The sequence below is a fragment of the Pezoporus wallicus genome, unplaced genomic scaffold (assembly GCF_028554395.1).
Source record: "Pezoporus wallicus isolate ANWC-B61680 ecotype Strahan unplaced genomic scaffold, APGP_CSIRO_Pwel_v1 contig_3817, whole genome shotgun sequence".
NCBI classification, from domain to species: Eukaryota; Metazoa; Chordata; class Aves; order Psittaciformes; family Psittacidae; genus Pezoporus; species Pezoporus wallicus.
This window is the reverse complement of record NW_026635157.1, coordinates 11,323,583-11,345,608: the sequence shown is the minus strand read 5'-3', so window position 1 is coordinate 11,345,608 and position 22,026 is coordinate 11,323,583. Positions and strand designations below refer to the sequence as shown.

Here is a 22,026-nt window from a genome sequence, read left to right as displayed (position 1 = left end):
TAGTTGAAGTTCCTGCAAGGTTTGACGACTGAACGGAATATTTATTACTCAATGTATTGCAGTTCCATATCATTCATATACATGACTTGCTTTGGATTTGCTGCTTACAGCACACCAGAAGAGCATGTTTATTACCTCTATTAACAGCATACTGCTTTCACTCCACTAAACATATAAACATGATTCAATCCTGAAAAAAATGCCATCACTTTCAGATAGGTTCGACACTGCAGCACACAACTGATCAACCAATTTTAACAAAATTTATATTCTTGTCAGGGGTCACCATATAGTCCACAGTCTCCCGTAACCTTCTGCAGCATAATTGCACACGAAAACACAGTAGCACAGAAAAAGTGCAGCACTCCCCAGTGGCAATGAAAAGAACAGCTGTAGCATGAGATTTATGTAGTAGCTGTTAACTTCATTCTTCATTGTTGCAAGGCAGTGGGGAAAATCACTGTGTGTGAAGGAAAAGAAGAGGTTGTCTTCACATCCAACTTTTTGTCCTACCCCATATGGACAGTAACAACAAAGAATTGCTCTTGAACTTTTCCAGAGTACGTCTTTTACTACATATGCGGCAAAACACCACCAACTGACAAGAACAAATTTATTGTCAAGATTCATGCCTGTATGGATGAAAAAAAAGTAGAATGTAAAAGGAAAATAATTAAAAGGGGAAAAAAAAAAGATGAAGCACAGATGTCTAAAAGGAAGATGTGAAAGAGGTAAGGACACCAGTAGAGACTGAGCTAAGAGCTATTATATAAACTTGCAGCCATGATTACCCACAAATAAGCATTTGTTGGGGTCTTCTGTACAAGACTTTGAGCAAGGCAGCTGCTCTATATAAAAACTTTTCACCTACTTTACATATCTCATTCTAAGGGACAATGCAAACAATCAGCCTGCAGGTGAGCAGGAGAATGGAGGCTGTCCACATCAGGTTATCTTATTGCGAAATCCGTACAGCACCTTGCTAGGAAGTAACGTTGACTCTACTCTTCAGTCTCCCATGCACCTCCAGAGCTCCTTTTGGAGCTCTGATTCACAAAAACTACCCTCTTCAGCAAGATACCTGGCATTTACACACTTTGGCTCAGAGTGCTGCGGCAGGAACACTTCTGTACATTTATGATCCACTGACTACATTTCCTCATCCTTACCTCCCACACAGATGTGAAGTGCAACTTATCTCCCACCAAAAGGGGCAGGGACCCCAGGTAGCCTGTTTATACTCAGAACTAATTTCACAATCTCAAAGGGAAAACATGAAAACTTCAACAGAAAGGTGGATATTGGCACATTCATATGGTTCACAAGGTCCCCCAACTTGTGCTTTGACTGCAGAAAGACAAAACCTGTGAGGGACATATACTTTGATAGTGCCAGGCTACAAACCCTCTTCCAGCTTCTCTAGAAGTTCTTGCTGAGTTTCTGGCTGGACTGCTCTTCACTTTTTCTTTTTTTTTTTTTCCCCTCTTTTATTTGCACTCCAATGCTCTTGAATTACAGAAGCAGCTTCATTCTCTGCCTCCTCCTGCCCCCTGGCCAAAAACAGCTTAGTGGAAAGCAACTTAGTGTCTGGGATTCCTACTTTTATTCCCTTGTCCAATGACCTTTCTGACCAGAATACTATTTCACCATGCCCACCAGCTCCTCAGGCACCTTCAGAGAGGGGGCATTTTTTTCCAGTAAGGAATAAGGAATATCAACATGAATATCTTCAACTACGTAATCATTTGGATTAACCCTCTTTTTATTATTATTATTATTATTATTATTATTATTATTGCTTGTGTGGTGTGGAAGACAACCCAGAAAAAAATGCTGTAGTTAAAGTCCTTCTGACAGACCAATTTCTTTAAAACAAAGTACAGTTCTATTACATATACAAGCTCTGAAAGCACTTTGTTTCTCAATGACCAGTTAAGAAATCTGAGCATCACTGTTAAGAACTGGCCTAAATTTATACCTTGATTTAAACTGGATTGTTATTAATTCATTTAGGAGCAACTTAGGTCCAGTCCAGTGCCCAGGGAAACTTGGCCTCATGTGTGTCCTTCCCCTCTGTGTTGACAGCTTCATATACTGGGGGGAGAGGGGAGAAAGTTACCTTTCATGCGACAGATGTCGATGAATTTTTTCTACCTTTTCCAGAATAATTTAATTAACATGCACGCTCCAAAAGTAGGAAGTTACCGAAAAAAGAGAAGTTTACATGAAAGAGTAAGATTAAGACACAAAGATCCATGAGAAAATAAAAAAAAATAAAAAAATCACAGAATAAAAATCATGAAGAAATATGGAAATGCAAGAAGCCTACACAATGTTATAGGGAGTAATGCTTCTGAGGTAAGTAAAAAGAAAATAAAGTTATTGAAAAGACATAGATTAATAATTGGTATAAATACAGCTATGAAGCATTAATAAATATAGACACTGTACAGCAAAAGGTGCAGATCAGTTAAAAAATTCTTATTATTCATTAACTCGATAACATCTGCTCACAATTAAAATGGGAAACTGACAAAGGGAGTTGTATAGACGGGAAAACAGCACTTTAAAATGTTGACAAGTCAGACCAGAACCCAAGGTAGTTCTTTTCCTCACATACGCACATACTACTTGAGAAAAACAAGACCTGAGCTTTTCCTTTCACTAGAGGAGGTTTATCCTAATAAGACCCCAGTGCTTTGGGATTGAATCTTCTGCTTAGCCTGCACTGCTGTTCAGTTTACAGTCCTAGAAAGGATGGCCTACACTTTAATTTTAGCCAGAAATTATTAGTTGCCTGTGCAGCTATAAATGTCCTTCTACTTATCACAATTTAATTGCATGCTTATCTAGTGCACTTCTGAGAGATGCTCACTTCCTTTAATTCAGAGGAGAGACTGTTTTTGGAGGATGAATTGGACTTACACAGAGCAGGGCTGTGGAGACAGCTATCCTGTCTCATTTGTACCAGAATCATCACAATGAATGAGAATGGGAAGTGTTGAATGGCTCAAGTAAATCAAATGTACTCAAGGGAATTATATTTGATCCCTGATATTTATTTTTTTTTACACAGTTCCAAGGTAATACCCAGATAGTTCATTACTTCTCCAGATAAAATGGCATATCCTTGTTTATGAAATGCCTGCACTCAGATGCAACTGAAGATACAGTGTCAGAACCTCCTCAACTGGACATGCTACTACATATTTAGCCACCCCTAATGCAACTCTTGCCCATATACTGGTCCATTTTCCTTCTAAAACAACACAAGTTTTTAGTGAACACCCATTCCCATTTGGGAAATACATGGGTTTACTACTGACATCATTAGAGATATTTCTCTTTGTCTGTTTTCTACCTGGCTTCTTTTAATGACCCAAATCAGTGACAAATTGATACGAACCACCCTGCTATATTATTCAAAGTTTTGTAGACCTCTATGTCCCAAGTAATGTTGTCTCAAATTTAAAGCTTCACAGATTATTTAGTCAATCTTACATAGAAACCATTCCGTTTTCTCTGATTATCCTTCTCATCCTTCTCTAAGCAACAACTACACTATATTCTTTGAAGATAATGAGAGCAGAGCCAGCACACAGTAATCAAGATGTGGATGAGTCATAAATTATACAACAGCATAATATCATTATCTAATTTGTCCTGAACTTCCTTAACCATTCTTAAAACTTCATTTGCTTTTTTTGACCATCATCGGGCTTTAAGATGACATTTTTATGAACCCCATGATTTTGCTGCAATGTGCCAATGACAAGCTTCGAGTCCATCATTCTGTGTGTGAAATTAGAGTTTTATGCAGTATTCATTATTTTATATCTTGTTACCTACACTAAAACACACCTGCCATTTTACTGCCTTATCATTCAAGGTTGGCAATACTGTGATGGTCCTTCTACGGGTCCTCGCAATCACATACTGTCCTTGCTATTACAAAGTAGCTTTCACCTACAGCCTTTTGACTTCACGCTGTTCTCTGGCCCTCACTGTGGTCCTTTATGAAAGCCTGTGGAAAGGCACAAATTTTTACAGCATGCCTTGGTGACTATTTGTGGGCATACTGACAATTTATTCATACCTTCTCTTTTTCCTCTTAAACAATTATCTATCTATGGAAGTATTTGTCTTCTCATACAACAGCAGCTTAGTTTTACTACAAGCTTTTGTAGAGGGGCATAGTCAAGAGCTTTTTGAAAACCTAAGTAGCCTGTATCTATTAGATCACACTCATCTATATACTTGCTGACCCCTCTAAAGGAGCCCAAGGTTCAAAATGAAGTGTATGACATGCAAAATACACCAAAAAAGAGAAAAAAAAAATAGGAAATTCTAGTAGTTTTGTGCCAAGCACTGCAAAATAGCACATACTTTGTTTTCACATCCCAGTCATAAAATGAAGATGATGACAATCACTCCTCACCTAATAATATTCCAGAAATAAACGTTTGTGGACTTAAAACTTAAGTACTCGACAGTGCTTGAATACAATGATAAAAGTAGTAACTATTAGAGCAGAGACCCCTAAAAGGATTTAGTTGCCTAAGTTTGATGCTTAAGAAATACTCAAACTTCCACATTCATACACTGCTCTAACAATGTAATCACCACAAAGACTAAGCCTGCAGTTGCAGCAATATACAAAACAGACATCTTAGGGATTGGCCTCACTGAATTTTTAACTTTTGTCAGGATCCAAAATTTCAGTATTCTGATCATTAACTCATTTGAGGCAATAATCAAAACAAGCATTCCCAAAGCATGCATAGCCAATTCAGTAAAAAATGCAGGCAAGAAACAGGGAGAACAACTCTGTAGCCCAAAGCCTCCCCTTAGAACATAATTATCCTTTTTTCCTAAAGTTATTCTAAAAGTTGTTTTCTTTTAAACTATACACCACTGTCACCAAACAGGGTATTTTAAGTACAGTTTGAGACCTTCCTTGTCCTTCCTCCACTTGGACTAGTTCTGACTACTTGCGATACTGAAGAAACCAAGAATCTCCCACAGTTTTGACATCAGTTCTGTCAGATCATCATATATATGAAGCAATCAATCCATACATCAGTCAGATAAACTGAATATTAAAAGGCTTAGTTACAACAGAAATGTAGTGTTTTATTGACTATTTTTTCCCACTAAGCTCTAATACGTATCACATATACAAGTCTAATACAGAGACAGCACTGACAAGGAATTCGAGATGGGGGAAAGAAAACCCAAACCAACGAAATAGTCAGATATTGTAATTGCACAGAGCATTCTGTTTGCAACATTTGGTCAGCTATAGGAGGGCTTCCACTAGCTTAATTATCTGAAATCAAGCTTGTAAACAGATCAGTTCCAATGCTTGGTGCAAAGGTGTATTAAAGAGCTGTAAGTAAACAGGAAGTATCATGTTTGTGATAAATCACAGTACAACAAACCAAAACTCAAGCAAACAAAGCAAAAAACCAACCAACAAAGAAGCTCATAACCCAAACTTCACCAGAGTACAGAATTGCTAGAAACCTTGTACTCTTTTCTCACTGGTCCTGATGATGTGCATATGTGCATTTGATTTTTTTTTTTTTTTGCATTTGTCACATCATTTCTATTCATCTTGTGAAAAAAAAAAAACAAATGAGGAATAAGTTACTTAAATCCAAAAGAAGCAGTGGAGTAATATTGATATATACTATATATTTATATACTTCATACACACCTACTTCATTGATTAATTTTAATTTTTGCCAAAGCACAGTAGGGTTGACGTCAGATATACCTGAACCTAGTACTTACATTAGAAGTGGTTAAGATTGAATGACACATAGGAGCAAGTTTGTTTTGTAGTAAAGACTTTCTGCAGACGAGAAACCAGGAACAGCAAGACCAGCTATAGACAAGATAAAATACTAACAAATCCTGTTCATTGACAAGTTTCTAGTTCTATCCAATAAATATGAAAATAGTATCATGTTACAAAAGAAATACCTACTGTAAGCTAACTGAGGGAAAGGGACAGGTAACCAAATTTTTACGCAACATGTAAAAATTTTGTTGATATTATAAAAAGCATTTGCCTTCTGAAAGTCATATATAATTTTGCTGAACTAATGCAGAAACCATGAAAACATAATTACTTCCATTTGCATACTTAAGTAATGCTGTGAAGCAATCTTTGCTGCTGACAGGGCCCAGGAGAATTTCCAGCACAGCAAAATCAAATATTTGGGTGAAAACTTTGTGAACTCAATTCTGCCAAGTTAGCTAACACCCTATTACTTCTTTTTTCCTCAATAATGTACCTCCTGAGATTGCAAACCAAAGGGGTTAAGGGTATCTTCTCAGTAGTATCTTTACCAGCAGAGCTGATCAACTCAGATTCTTTGACCACCACAGAACCACCCAAAAGGAACCTTGAAATACACCCCACCCCTCCCCAAATTCAGATTTAGGTTCTATATTGCCAAGATTCATCTCAGTTCACGCTCTCTGGTGAGGCACTACCCAGAAAACACTCCTACCAAGGGTCCCAAAGGGTAAAAAAACCAAACTAAACCACACATACACCCCTCCCCCCTAAAAAAACCCAAACCAATCCAAACAAACAAAAAATCCCCGAACCTAAAATTTTCTCTTTACATGTAAGCAAGAACTCTAGGCGAGCTTTAGGAGAGCTACACACTGTAACATACGTGTTACAGGAAAACACATAATTAAGGCAAAGCATAATAAACCTTTGAAAAGGACTGTGCGAGAGTTACCTGATGCAGGGAAAGCTAGAGAGCTCAGCAACCCTGGACACCACTATGTTAGCTAGGAACACCAGGAAAAACCTCATATCCTTCCATTTATCCACACTTACTTAAGTTGCTTATGCCAAATGTTTCAAGGCTCATGCCTAGAAAATGTCTGGATGAAGTACCACACACAGGTGAGTTACAGCTGCTCTGGTTTTGGAGCAGTAGTAATTTATCATCTGGGAATACTTACAGACTTACAAAAACCCACTGTGCTCTTGACTGACTGAAGAAGTTGAAGAAAAAACATCCTCACGTAGTCTGTAAACACAAGATCTTCAAGAAACCAAAATATTTGTTTAAGAGTGGAAGTTCTTAAATTATTTCAGATTTAAAAATAGTACCAACACTGTGTGCGAAGTCATGACTTTTAGCCATGGGAAACAAACACCTTGAAAGCATTGTAAATCATGACATTTAAAGGCTAAAACTTTAATAGTAGCAGCAAGAGACAAGTTAAGAATCAATATAAAACACTTGATACTTCTCTTATTTTTCTGATAGCCAAAAACTTTAAGAAAATACTTTCCAGTATGACAACAGCAGTCTCTTTAAACATGGAAATCTGCTAGGAAAAGGAGACGTAGAAGTCTGGCATGATGCCACTGTACTTTTCTAAACCTAGAGCAAAGGTCAGTCCTTTTTGACTTTCAGTGACCTTTTGGAATTCCCTACTATGTGCGGAATTGTGGTTTGTTGTTGTTGTTGGGTTTGGGGGGGGTTTGTTTGTTTGTTGGTGGGTTTTGTTTTACGTTTTTGTTTGGTTTGGGGTTTTTTTTTGTTTGTTTATTTTTTAATAGATGCTCCATCTCAAACCATATATATTCCTAGTGAAATTACTGCTACATCTGAAGACACTCAGTAATCATAACCATTAACCCTTAAAGTAATGTTTGCATGAATACTATACAGGTAAATAAAATTCTCTGTTTAGCAACCAGGGGATCTTTTCCATACTCAAAACGAAAAACCCAAAGCAAAACAAAACCAAAAAAAAACCCACACACACACAAAAAAAAACAAAACAAAACAAACCCAAACACCAAAAAAAAAAAAAAAAAACACAAAACTAAAAAAACCTAACTAACCAAAAAGGCACTTCATAGAATCAAGTCTATGAAGAACTGCAAAAACGAGCTACGCAGACAGACTAAAATCAGCAGACAAAATTCATAGGTTCATGTTGCATCCTACATATTGCTTGCTGGAACAACTTTTTCCAGTCCATCTCAGAGAAAAATATCTAACCCTGGTTATTTTCAGAACAGCAGCCAAAACAGTTTGAAGCACCTATGCAGAGTCAAATCCATATCCATGCATTTGCTTGATCCAGAAAAAATGCTGTTAAAATCACTTTTTTAATTCCAGCAATCGCCAACCAAAGTGTCAACAATTGACTTGCTTTCTTTTCCCTCCCTTTTCTGCTCCTCCATAATAAAACTCACATCAGCTATAACTGAAGCTATTACTCTCTGTGACTTTCTCCAAAAGGGTTAATACTCAATCTGCTTGAAGAGCAACTCCGTCCAGAAAAGAATTAAAGTGTAAAAATATACAGTGAAAAGGCACAATTTTAAATGGACACTCATCCTTGTAAGGGATCCATTCACTGTACAGTGCAGAAAGATTATGAGCTTTTTCAAAGAATAATAATAGTACCTGGCATATTTCAGAGACACATCCTGAAAAAAGATACTTTAAATAAATATTTCTTTTTAAAGCCCCGAGCATGGGTTCTTGTTCCTAAGACAACAGAGAACAGTTGCAACTCAGGGGCCAAAGCTATTCAGCTATTCTAGATTATGACAGCTAAATTAGTATGTCAGGAAGGAAGTAAACACCAAAAAAAGGAAGTAAACACAAAAAAAAAAACTAAGCAAAACTGCACAGTAACCCCTAATCCTGTGTCACTATGGAACAACATCAACATGTCTTAACTCATAAAGTTTGGATATAATATGTTCCAATATAAACAGAAAGCAGTTTAATATGCTGTCCTGGATTATGGAACTGATACAGTAACTCCCAAATTATGCTGTATGCTCTTTTTGATAGTTTCGTGCTTGTTTACTGCACCTCAAAGCTCTTCTGTGTTTTGATTTAATGAACCAGAAGTTTAAGAGAGCAGTCATTACTACCTTTTCTGTGATAAATGTTTGTTTATCAGTAATGACTACAGACCCAAGAAAGCCACATATATATATGAAAGATAATCACAAAACCACAATTTACAGGTGGAGCAACTGCATGAAGGCAGCACGTGCAAGTCCTCTAGAAGCACATTACAGGAAAGAAATTAATTATAAAATGGCTTTTCTCACAATAAAGCAACAGAATGCAAGCATGTCCACATTAATTTATTGTTCCATAGGAGTTTTGCACTGATCGGTTTGACAAAAAACACTTTTACTTCAGTGTAAATAGCGTAATTCCCACATCGGCTAAGACTGTAGAATAACGCCAAGCCATGCCTAATAACTGGTCTGACTCCTTTTTTCTGCTCCTACCACAGCTGAAAGAAATAAATAGCTCATGGCTAGCAAAGTGACAGCAAAGCCTATCAAATTCACATTTGTGAATGAAAAAGCAAAGCATATGGTTCTCAAGATCATTATGCACTGAAAATATGAGAACCTGAAGAAGAAAGACCTTAAACCAATTTGTCCTTCAGTATACATAAGCTAATATCTCTCAAAATATTAGAATACATCTCCATGGATACAGGATTGTACCAATTACTTTTTTCTTTACAAAACCATCTTAATTAAAGAGAAAAAACACAAAAAATAAAATGCACCCAAAACCAAACCAGTCAAACAAACAAAAAATCCCAACCCAAACCCCACAGAAAAACAGAATCACCAACTGAATTTTTCAGATTATGTTAACTGATATCCTCATACATGTCATGTCTAGGGTGCGCACTTGGGACCAAGTTTTGGCAATTTTGCTTTGAGAGGAAGTATGAAGAGAAAAATACCTTAAGAATGCCTCTACATATACCAGATATGCCAGGCCACCAGATACTCAGATTCAATTTCAAGAACTCTCTAAAAATTCTGAAAACATTAGACCAGTAACTCTGAAACCATTTAAACTTTCATTATTGCTTTGTTAGATGCTTTGTTAGATGTAATACCACATGCCTTACTTAATGAAACCAGACAACTCAGATTAATTTCCTAATTTCCTAGTTAAAGCAGAAACTTGCATTTGAGATCGTGAGTAAAATATTTCTTTTCCAAAGTATTTCTACATCAGAAATTAGTAGTAAAGATGATGAAGCACCAAAAGTAATGGCTGTGGAATCTGTCTGCAATATCTAGAAGATAAATATCAGTCAGGAATGATACAGATCTAGTTTACTCCACCACTAGACAAGGCCAATACATTATACTAACTCATAAGGGATTTTCCAGGTACGTTTTTCTGGGATATTTTCAGAGCTTTTGGGCATTGTATCATTAATAATAATTAAATACAGAATCTTCATAGTTTCTTCTACTTATTTGGAGCAGAAAGCTATAGCTCTTTATCAGTTTGAAGTGAGAAGTACAAAAGAGCTAGATGCTATTAAGTAGCTGAACAAATAAAATTGGATCAGAGTGGAGAAGACAAGTTACTGACAAGTCAAGTCAGGCACATCACATAAAGATACAAGACAGAGACTTGGGGGCAAAGAACCTCCTCTGTCCCCCTAAAAGCCTTACCTTGAACATACCTACTAAAATCTTATTAGTCTTTCCCTTCTACCTTCCCTCTACTGATCAATCTGCAAAGAAATCTGCTACATCAACTGGCCTTTGAGCAAACAAACCAAAATGAAAAGTCAAAGAAAGGAATGCTAAATCCTAAATTCAAGAGAAAAGGTTCTTTTCATTCTGAAACAAATTATTTTTAAGTATTGAAGATTAATAATTCTTTGTTTCTTCCATAGGTGTCTACCACATAAACTATTTCAGCAATTTCGGCTACCAACATGAGTGAAGCTTATGGTTTCTGGTACTGCACATAAATTTATCTTTCTTCACAGAAAGAAGTAAGCAAAAATAGTCACTGCCAGAATGAGTATTGTCTCTTGAAAGACAGAAATAACCAAGGATCATTCATGCTCACATGTTCTGTACTTTTTCAGAGTAAAGCACAAACCTCTTTGGAAATTGTTCAGAAAAATAGCTATGAAGCACCAAGCAATTACTATTCTTGAAATAGCTTAAGTTTTATAACTAGCATAACAAATGTCCTACCGTAGCTTCTTTTAATTTGAGACATATTTTTAACATTCCTATAAAAAAATTTCTAAATGATGGATTATTAAACGGCAGAAAAAGATTGCATAGATGAATACAAAACTTTCACTTACAAAATTACAATTTTAGTCTGTAATAAGCAGATGAGAGAAAAACATCCTTAATAGTAACCTTCTGAAGATAAACTTAAATCCCCAAACATATTTTACAATCTCTGCTCTCAAGGTTTATTGTTCATTAATGAAAGCCATGCTAAGTTTTTAAACAATGTGCTACTGGCCATTACAGGGAAGTACCTGTATTTAAGCTGCCCTTCTTGCCAACAGGGGCTGGGGGCACTGCTCCACCAGTGGATCCAATTACATTTGTATCATAGCACACTGCATTACATTCAACACGGCACCGATCGCTTACATGATTATTTTATAAGAGATGGTAATGGCAATTCTTAAGTGGGAGGAAATTAAGGGTTGCAATTGAAATGGCAATTCCCTCATCATCAGATAAAGGTTTCTGCTGTGATCAGATCTTCAGTCTCAAAGGTGGTGTAATATTTCAGACAGGCTCATTCAGTCATGTGTCAGCCAAAGCAGCAAACCTTTATTACTTCTGTCAGGCAATCTGGGACCATAGAATCACAGAATCATAAAATAGTTAGGGTTGGAAAGGACCTTAAGATCACCTAGCTCCACCCCCCCTGCCATGGGCAGGGACACCTCACATTAAACCATGTCACCCAAGACTCCATCTGATCTGGCCTTGCACACTGCCAGGAGATGGAGCACTCACAGCTTCCCTGGCCAACCCGTTCCAGTGCCTCAACACCCTCACAATAAAGAACTTCTTGCTTATATCTAATCTAAACTTCCCCTGTTTAAGTCTGAATCCATTACCCCTTGTCCTATCACTACAGTCCCTAATGAAGAGTCCCTCTCCAGCATCCTTGTAAACCTGTACAGCAGATTTAGCTCATTGACCAGACCCACTTTAGACCTCAAATCCTGACATTTGAGCACAGAAGCTCTACCTAGATTTAATTCTTTTAAAACAAACACCACACCCAATTTATGTCTTTTAATTTATTCCATGACATTTGCTAGAACTATTTTTGCGCCTTTTGCTTAGAGACCGATAAACATGATTCAGTAACTTCTACAGCCTGCTCCTTTACAGATGGTAAAGAGAAAATGTTTCATTAACTAAGACTAGTGTCCCAAAATACTACAAAATATTCAAAGATTACCTTTATTAGCACTTGTTGTGGGAAATTAGAGGTGTACCTTGGCAAAGCTTTCATTTCGATCATGGCAAACAGTGATAGGACAGGGCTATTCAAAGCATGTCTATTCCCCTCCCTCCCAGTGACTACTGTTTGATAATGGCAAACATGACAAATTGAGTAATACTCATTTTGCCCTTTGGCATATCCAGTTATCCTTGGCTTAAGTTTAGTCAATCCAGTGCACAAAACCAAAGTCAAACATCACAGTTCTGACAAAAGCAAGTGATGAATAAGGACAATACAAACTAAAACAATGGAAAACTGTGATCCATCTCTGTGCTGTAAATAGGTCTTTGGATGAGAAAAAATTCAAGGTATTTGTAGAACAATAAATTCAGTGGATGTCAGAATACCTAGGCAACTCAGGTGCTATTTATCTTGTGCCTGAAAGATATGCAGAACAATCCCTTACTAACAGTCATGACTTCTTTTCCTCCTTCCTCTTTATCTTTTACTACCTTACTGTAAGTCATTGAATGCCTCAATTCTTAAATTCAGAATACACTTCTGAGTTTGTTACAATGCTTTCACTGTAAGATCAGCAATTTATTATGGACATGTCCAGGCAAAAACACACATGTGTGTGCATGAGCACACAGAGGATTTTTACCCTTACTGTCCTATTGCCACTCTCTCTGACAACACAGAGGGTTTAAAGACACAGTAAGACAGCTTTTCAAGAAAGATTTCCGAGTTTGTTCTAAAAACTTTATCCACACACTATATGAAGATCCAGTGGAGAAGTATACTGTTCTTATCACAGTTCATGTTATCTTATATTCAGAAAGCTAACATGTAGCATATAACATTCGGGAACAATTAATTTATAGTGGGACATTTCAGAAATGTCTGATTTCAACCCACAAAACTCTTTACATCTTACACCCAAAGAAAACTCCTCATGAGCACCAGAAAATAAGACTGAGGTAAACAGTTAATGCCAACAAGTCATCAAGAAGTTCGAGGGCTTTAAAGCACGCTTTGACAAACTTTAAAGCCCAGAGATCCACCAGCATCTCTTATATTGCCTCAAATACTATCTAGCCACTATTATAAGTTAAATACAAAAATAGATAAGTGGGACATATTTTACAATGCTATTTTTGATCCTTGTGAAAGAAACTGTACTTATCACGTACCAAAAACAGGCGACTGGTATTGTAGAATAGTACTTAAGTGTAATGGAAACCCTTAAGAAATATAAAATAGCTGCTTTGTAATTACTAGACATTTTAATTTAAAAGGCAGAAAACCTAGAAGCACCATGAAAGTGAACGCTCCTGACACAGACACAGCATGCTTATTTCTATGCAGCTTTTCTTCAGCACACCTTGTGCCTCTGTATGATTCAGTTACTACAGCATCTCATGCTTTTACTAATTTACAGAGCTGCAATTTAAACCATTTCACTAACTAGCATGCAAAACACCAGTTCATTCATCCCGAAGATACTGTTTGAGGTGCTTCCTCCACTGAATCCTCAAACATACTTTTAAAAATCCATACAAAACATATAAATATTTACTATGTAGTCTCAGTTGCTTAATTTTTATTTAGTTTCAAACCTTTCTTCAGTGAACAGAGGAACAGCCAATCAAAAGATAAACCATTAAAGAAAGAAAGAAAAAAGGGGTGGGGGGTGAGGTTTGTTGATTTTTGAAGGGTTTGAGTTGGGTTGTGGTTGTTGGGTTGTTGGGGGAAGGGGGGGGCAGATTTTTGGTGGGTTTGTTGTTTTGGTTTTGTTTTCCTGTTCCACCTCCCCCCGTTTCCAGCAGTGCTTTTACTGAAAAAGAAAAATAATTGTATAAAAATGAAGGGATTGTATAAAAACATAACAATTGTCATTGCAGCAACAGTTCTTAAAATTCATGCAATGTGAAATCAAGCTCATTCAGCAGTTAGCTTAAATTAAGTTTCTCCATGCACATGGCCTTAGGAAAGGCATTAATGAATAGTTGTGGCAATAAAATAAGGCCAGTTCACTTGATAATTTATTACAGACAAACCAAAGGGTCATACCCCTTTTCACAGGTTGGTTAGTGGCCAAATCTGTTATACTAAGTCACTCCATGAGACAGACATTCCATAAGAAAAGAAAAACAACCATTATATTCAAGATGATGCCTTTATATGCAAGTCTGCTCAGCTCAGCAAGTCAAAGTATGCATAAAGATGTACAAAGTTATTTATTAGCAACATGCCTCGAAACATCTCCCCCACCAAGCTTTCCTGATTATCTCCCCTTTTTCTTCCCCTTTCAGCGAAGGATAAAGTACCTTTTGCTATCCTCCGAAAAGTTCTTCAAAGATAATAATTTTGATGCCTTCCATTTAAAAGTGTTCCACTTAATTAATGAAAAGCTATGAAACTTCTAAGGCTACTGGTGTATTTTTCAAACAGATACAGGAAATCTTATTACATAGAAAATATCTTCATTTGTAAGACAGTACAGTAAAAATAAAGCCAGAAGCTGAAAGTGTCCCAGAGCTGGCAGCAGAAGTCAGAAATAGAAACTTTTCAATTATGTCAAGAGAAGAAAAAAAAAAGAAAAAACCCACCAAAAAAAACCACACAAAAAAACAAAACAAACAAAAACAACCCCCCACACCAAAACAATATTCTTAAGTCACATGAAAAAAGCACACCCTGTTTTACTGTCCCTTTAATTCACTGAGCCTGCAGCCTGTGTATAAACAGTAAGCACCTTTATATTTTCTTTTTTATAAAAAAAGCATGAAAACCTGCTTCCTAACTACTTCACAATATTTTCTCCTTGGAAGGCAGCAAAGTCTTGTAATTCATCATGTGTGGTTGTCCCTGCCAGCAAAGTGGATTCTTTGTCTGGTCTAGCCAATAAAACCGATTTCCTTAGAAACACTTTTCAAAGATACATGTTGTTAAATACTTCAGTGAAATAAAGTCTTCAGTGTTCACTGGGTAACTTTCTAACTGCCTGAGCTACCAATTCACTAAGTGACTTCAGCAAATCCAGTAATTACACACATCTCAAAGAACAAAACACTCCACCTCTAAAAGACAAACATATACAAAACAAAACGCCATGCACACACTGTATATCTGAACAGCAGGCAAGGGTTTCTTGGCCATTCCCCTGTGCTGTTAATAAAACCATCTTGCTAAGCACAACAAACTTGGACAACTACAGCGAAGCTTCAAAGCATTTGAAGCCGTTTTTCCCTTCTCCTACATTGCCTTTTGTGCATCACCTGTTGACACAACACAAGGATGACAACATTTTCCACTTCTTTCTCAGTGCTGCACAGTTGCTTATTCAACATCTCCATTTACAAACAAATCGTAGGACCCTTTGCCCTTGTCTTAGATACATTTGCAACAATTGCTGGTTTGTTTTCTAGTCCTACCTGCCTGAACTACACAATTTCATACAGAGGACCTCACTTGGAATCATGAGATTCATTGTATTCTGGACCAGGAAGCCTTCCTTGCTCTTTTACCAATCCTCATTCACTCCAGATTTGAATTATAAATTACACAAAGACTCTTTTGTCTCCTCAAATATTCCATCTGCAAATCAGAAAAAAATTGAGAATATTTAACATACGTTTTAAAGAAACCTATGATATCACATATATATATAATTGTTAGGAATGCACTTAAGTCTTGTTATGACAATTTAGCAGCTCTTAGAAAGGATTTCTGTCTGTGTTTCAAAAATAAGCACTATACTACAGGCAAAGCAATACTCTTAGCCTAGATCTAGCACATTTTGGCAATTTGAGATAAATGCACTGAACTTAGCTGTGGCACTAACTTCATACTGATTTTTTTAAAAAACTTTGCTATATACAGGTAAAAAAAAACAACAAGCAAACAAAACCACACCAACAAATAAACAAACAAACAAAAAACCACACAAAACCATAACAGGAATACAGAGGAAGTGATCAGATGGTGCTACTGTAGCAGCAAAGAATCCAAAAAGTGCTAAATTTCTCTCTTTTAAAATGAAAGCCAACCTGCCAGAGTTATTGGGTTCGACACTACTATGAGTAAAATTGTACACACTGAAAAGATTTATAGAACCTCTACAGAAAAACAGCTAGAGAAGACAAAAAAAAAAGGAAAGCAATCACATTGATGTGAAGCCTTTTGAAAGTAAGGCTCAAGTAAAAATCTTTAAATAAATTCATGCTTGATGTACCAGATCACTTATGTTACCAGAAGTACATAATTATTCTTGAAAATAAAGAGTATTTTTATCATAAAAGAATTCACAGGCCTGTATCTAAGAGAGCAATTATTTTATCTGGTAACATTTACCTGTAAGTGATACACTTTTTACACTGCTATATATATATACATATGCATATTAATGACCACATTATCAGTTAAGTGACTAAAGTCTGTTCAGTTGTTGAGATTTAAAAGTAAGAGCAAAACCAGAATCTTATTCTTAAAGAATGGCTCATCATCTGTCTGGAGTACCACCTACCCAGAATTATTCCTCCTTACCTAAGGAGCTCCAGTGTGTACACTTCAGAATATACTGCAGCAAACAACTTTATTTTACTACCATTCTTTTGTTTGCTTCAGTCTTTACTTGACAGTATCAGGCTGCTCACATTTCTGTACACTTCTTTTAATTCACTGTCATTTACATTACATATTTTCCCTTTGTAAATAAGCTGCTTGCTGCTATAACAACATGCCTGCTATGAATCAATAAAATATAAATCTATTTTATACAAATCAAAGAGCCATCACAAGTCAATTACTGTGAAGAGCACTGGCTAGCATTTCCATTTTCAGCCCACCCATGAAGATCACACACAGCTTGCACTCTGCAACCTCATATGATGCTCAATTCAAACACGTTTGTTACAAACTACTGCTTTTTAGGAGTCAGCTAGTGCTTTGCACCTTTTTCAAGTTTTATGTTCCACACATAAAGAGTTTTTTTGGCTTCATTATTTTCTCTTGCCTGCCTATTTTTCACTCTTTCATGCAAGTGAATAATTAGTTAATTCCTTCTTCCCTGAAAGCTCAGTCCTTCTCCCACAGGTAAGAGAAACTGGCTTTGTCCAGGTATTGAGAGCTGGCTCTTGCTTTTTACAGGACAAGCAGCACTTACAAAATATGTCCCAGAGTGATATACTGCATCCATATGGTCAGGATGCTGTGCAAAGTGGAGAATGGGGAATTAACTAAGTTTAATGCACAAATGTTGGCATAAATGTAACACAATCTAGAACTGAATATCCTTCTGATACTAACACAGTCCCATAAAGAAACTAATGGAATTATTTCTGTAAATAATCATTTCAGAAAGATTTCCTCCACTGCTTTGCCCCATACAACCTTATATAGGCATCCAGTTCACCCAAAATTTTCTGCAGCAAATAGCTGCCCTTGGGTGAGTCCAGTAGCAGTGCATGAGACCCCACACACAGAATGCTGGGACAGTATAGGCTTTTGCCATTCCACCTACAAACTCTGCCCATGAAAGGGTGGAAGAGTGACAACATTACCTTCCTAAAGCTTTCAAATCCACATAGTTGCTTTTGAATATCCATGACCTTAGTCCAACCACCCACTTAAAGCAAGCCAACTTCAAAGTTAAGGCCACAAGCAACCTGATTATGCACTCAAATTTGGGAGATATTCCACTACTGCTCCAGGCCACCCACTTCGCTGCTTAGCTACTCTTTTTTCACCGCTACATCCAGTCAGAAACTTTTAACTGCTGTTTCTTATCCTTTTACTGTGCACTTCTCAGAAGTATACAGCTTCATCTTCTTGTTAACATCCTTCAGGAAGTAGCTCCAAGGTCAACACTAGGAACTTTTAGATACTTGTATCAATTTGGCTTGCAGATTGCTTTTCCACAAACTTTTGGAAAGTATGCTACATATCTGTATGCTTATCCACATGCACACATACTTCATGAAAGCCAGTCACAGAAAAAGGAGGAGAACACAAAAACAAAGGAAGCATGTCATCCAGAGATTTCTGATTATTAGGAGGAGAGATCCTAAGCTCTCTTAATTTTTTAATAACACGTGCCCTATTAAGCAGCAGTTCAGTGGTTTCCATCTTACAGCTAATGAGATCTATGTTTCCTTAGACGGAAAATGCTGACAAGAAGATGACAGTGAGAAAAGCTAACAATACTGATACTTTTTTTTTTCCTTCTTGGTACGATTATTTATGGGACACTAAATGATGAGAATCCCCATTCTATTGCATGCCCTTTCACAGTCAAAGATTGTTAAAATAGAAAAACAAAAACTATAATCCTTAAAAAGACATCTTCTTTAATGTGCTAGAGGAAAACTTTAGGAACATAGGATGACACTTACCAACATGGATAGCATTTGACACCTGAAAAAACATTTGGATTAGAACTTACCCTGAAGTATTTGAAAGTTTAATAAGTTGGGAGCAGACAACTTTGCCTTTCCTCTACATTTGCCTAACTTAAAACCAAAAAAAGTATGCTAAGATACTCTCACTTCAATACCTACGGCATTGGTCTCTTACCTCTCAAAAAATGTCATAAATTTATAAAAGATGGTATTCTATTACGTACTTTCCAAAGCAAAAGCTCAAAAATTCTTGTATTTTGGCCCATAATATAATTTTCAGTGTCTAAATATAAGTTACTAGATTAAAGATAATTTTAACATTGCTCTGCACAATTTGACCATTTGATACATTTATTCATAAACCCATGAGTCAATCAACTGTTGTTAAAGTTACCAAATATAAAACAGTCATCAATAACTATAATGAAATAGTTCCATATTGCATATTAAAAATCTTGATATGAAAGTTTACATTATGTACTATAAATGGTTAGGAAATCCTCTTTTCTCCAACAATTGTGAAATAAGTGTTTAATGAAACCACATAGTCACCATTTTTCCTGCTCTTTAAGAAACTTTTGCTATCCTGAAAGCTTTGGAAGTTGTTTTCCTTTGTTAAGTTATCTCTTGTTTTTTTGTTGTTTTTTTTTTTTTCAAACCAGTTTGCATAGCTGTATGGCAGGCACCATTTCAGAACAGTCAAAAACCTCATGCTATTAGAACTATTCCCATAATGCTTTCTTCTTCATTATTTATGTATTATTCCTCTTGTAGCAATACTTAATTGGTCTATTTTTCTTTATGATTACCTTTTTGAGTAATGAGATTTCACAGAACTATCCAATGACACCAATATCTCTTTCCTCCTGGCAACAGTTTCTTTGCCATCATCTGTGATCATCATGAGATACAAATTAGTTGGAATTCCCCCTCAAAGCCATCATTCATTCTGTAATATATTTATTATTAAGTTTATCTGGCTTACTCTTGTCCTGGAAGAGACACATCTCTTCAAAGATAATTTTAGTTTTGAGTATCTGAAATAATTTGGAATGAGCTGAAAAAGATTACCATTTGCTTAACCATCCATTTTATAATTTATTTGTGAAGATGCTGAACTGCTTGGCTTCCAGAAGAGACCTTTTCGTAAGTCCAGTATCAGCTTTTCTCTCACTTTCCAAATCTATGACCACAAATTTCACTCCTACAAATAATTTCCTATTTTACAGGCCACTGACCTGTATGTTGTCTTTTTGGCATATTTCATAAGCAAATTTAAGACTTGGCAAAAAAACTTTGGTTAAAACTTTTCATTTTAAATCCCTGAAAATATCAACTGAATCATCCTTACACATTTCCTCACACAGTTCATTCCTAGGAACTCATGGATCTATGAGGAATAACTTATTTCCAGAAAGTGGATGAAGACTTCTGTATACTCTGGTTTTGTAATCTTAACTCTTGTCTTAGCTACTTCTACTGGCTCATAAGGTGCTGCATTTTGGATTTGTAAACAAAACAGCGTTGATAACACATGAATCTTATAGCTATTGCTGAGCAGTACTTGAACAGCATCAAGGCTTTCTGTTTCTCATGCTGTCCCTCCAGTGAGTAGGCTGGGAATGGGCAAGAGGTGTGGAGGGAGCACCACCAGATCAGCTGACTCCAGCTGACATCATGCTCAGCAACAAAAGCTGGGGGAAAGACAGAGGACCGGGGGGGGGGGGGGAAGTTAAAATGGAAAGAGGAAGAGAGGAGGGGGAAGAGGTGGTTTTATTTTAGTCATTACTGTTTTGGCTCTGGTGTGTTACTGGTTTACATTCTCACTCCCTTTTATATTACTGTCACTAGGACATGACTTGCATAGTGTAAAAATTGCCCTCTTCCTTATAACAGTCACTTTAAGACTCTGGTCTTAAATCACAACAGGTTTTGGCTTTAATGGTGCTGGGATATTCTCAGTTCTCTTAGATTTATTCTTCCTGACTCCTCTTACACAGGAGTGTCGTTCCATGTTACCTGCAACTGCTTTAACCTTTCAGCTGCTCCTCTCAATGTATTTTCTCTTGTTTTGCTGTAGAAAGGTCTCACACATGTGAGACAGCTTGCATGGAATGCAACAGGATTACCCCTAAGAAATAGCTATAAAGAGAATCATAATTGGAATTTTCCTCTGCTAGACAGAGATTTCTCTTTGGTAGATTTCCTAACTAATTGCCTAAAGAAATAACTATTTATAGAAGTGAAACACTGCTCTCCACACTGCACCTTAATATTTACCCCACTAATTAGTATTACTGGCTTAGTATATCCCATTAACAGTAACCATCCTGGCCAGGACAGTCCTAGCTAATATTTTTCCTGATCAGGTTCACAGTGTCTTCCACTTTGAGGGGGCTCTCTGAAAAAAAAATATATCTCAATTTTCATGCTTTTATGAAGCTGACTCATCTTTAAGAGCCTGATGTTGCCCTGAGAATGAAGTGGTATAGAACCTCTGTACTCCTTTGATGAGTTATTTGCTTAGGAGCAAAGATTCTTCCAATATGTCCATAAGGACAGACAGAATATAACTGAAATCTTTCTTAAAGAGATTTACCTTTTTCCTTTTCTGCATATCTTACCTTTTATTAATTTTTTTCTAAAGGAAATTAAAAGCAGAAATGAATCTACAGATTCAGCAGAATAGAAGATTCTGAATGTAACTTGTCAGATGACTTAGGAAAAAAAAAAGCCACTCATTTAAAGTCACATTAATTATAAAATAAAAAAAAAAATCCCCAATTAAGTGCACTTTGTCTTCATTTAAAAAAAAAAACAAACAAAAGAAAACCACCAAAAAACCAAACTATCCCCAATTAAGTATGCTTTTTCTTGGTTTTAACAAAACACTTATCAACCAAACATTACAAGTCTTGGTTGCTATGACAAAAAATATAATAATTAATGTGGTTGGAAGCAAAATAAAAACTGCTGTATACTGGAGAAGGTATTATAACAGGCCACAATGATAAAAGGTCAGAAAATACTGTAGCGAATAATAATTAACCTCTCTTGGAGGTCCCAAGAGAATCTCCTGTTCAGTTTCTGTATTCTTTAATGTTCCTTGAATCACAACTGTAGCTTAAACTACGGACTTGACATCTCATCTACCACAAGCAAGACAAAAGCTGTCTAGTGCAAAACTCTGGTTTTCAATCCTTCAAGTATTCTTCCAAGAACGCAATTTGCCCATACTTAGCAAATTGGCTTCATCAATAGGAGTTGTCCCTTTACATCCTGACATGAAAAACTTACTTAAAGCTTTTGAAATCTTACAGAAGCAGCTTTTAATTACAGCTTATTCCGTA

General features: G+C 36.4%; 1 protein-coding gene across 10 annotated transcripts in view; it reads right to left on the bottom strand.

Annotated features, from left to right (window-relative positions):
• Window positions 1-22,026, bottom strand: part of PTPRK (protein tyrosine phosphatase receptor type K) — a 400,993-nt gene that overhangs the window by 225,904 nt on the left and 153,063 nt on the right. The gene's annotated exons all lie outside the window — the stretch shown is intronic.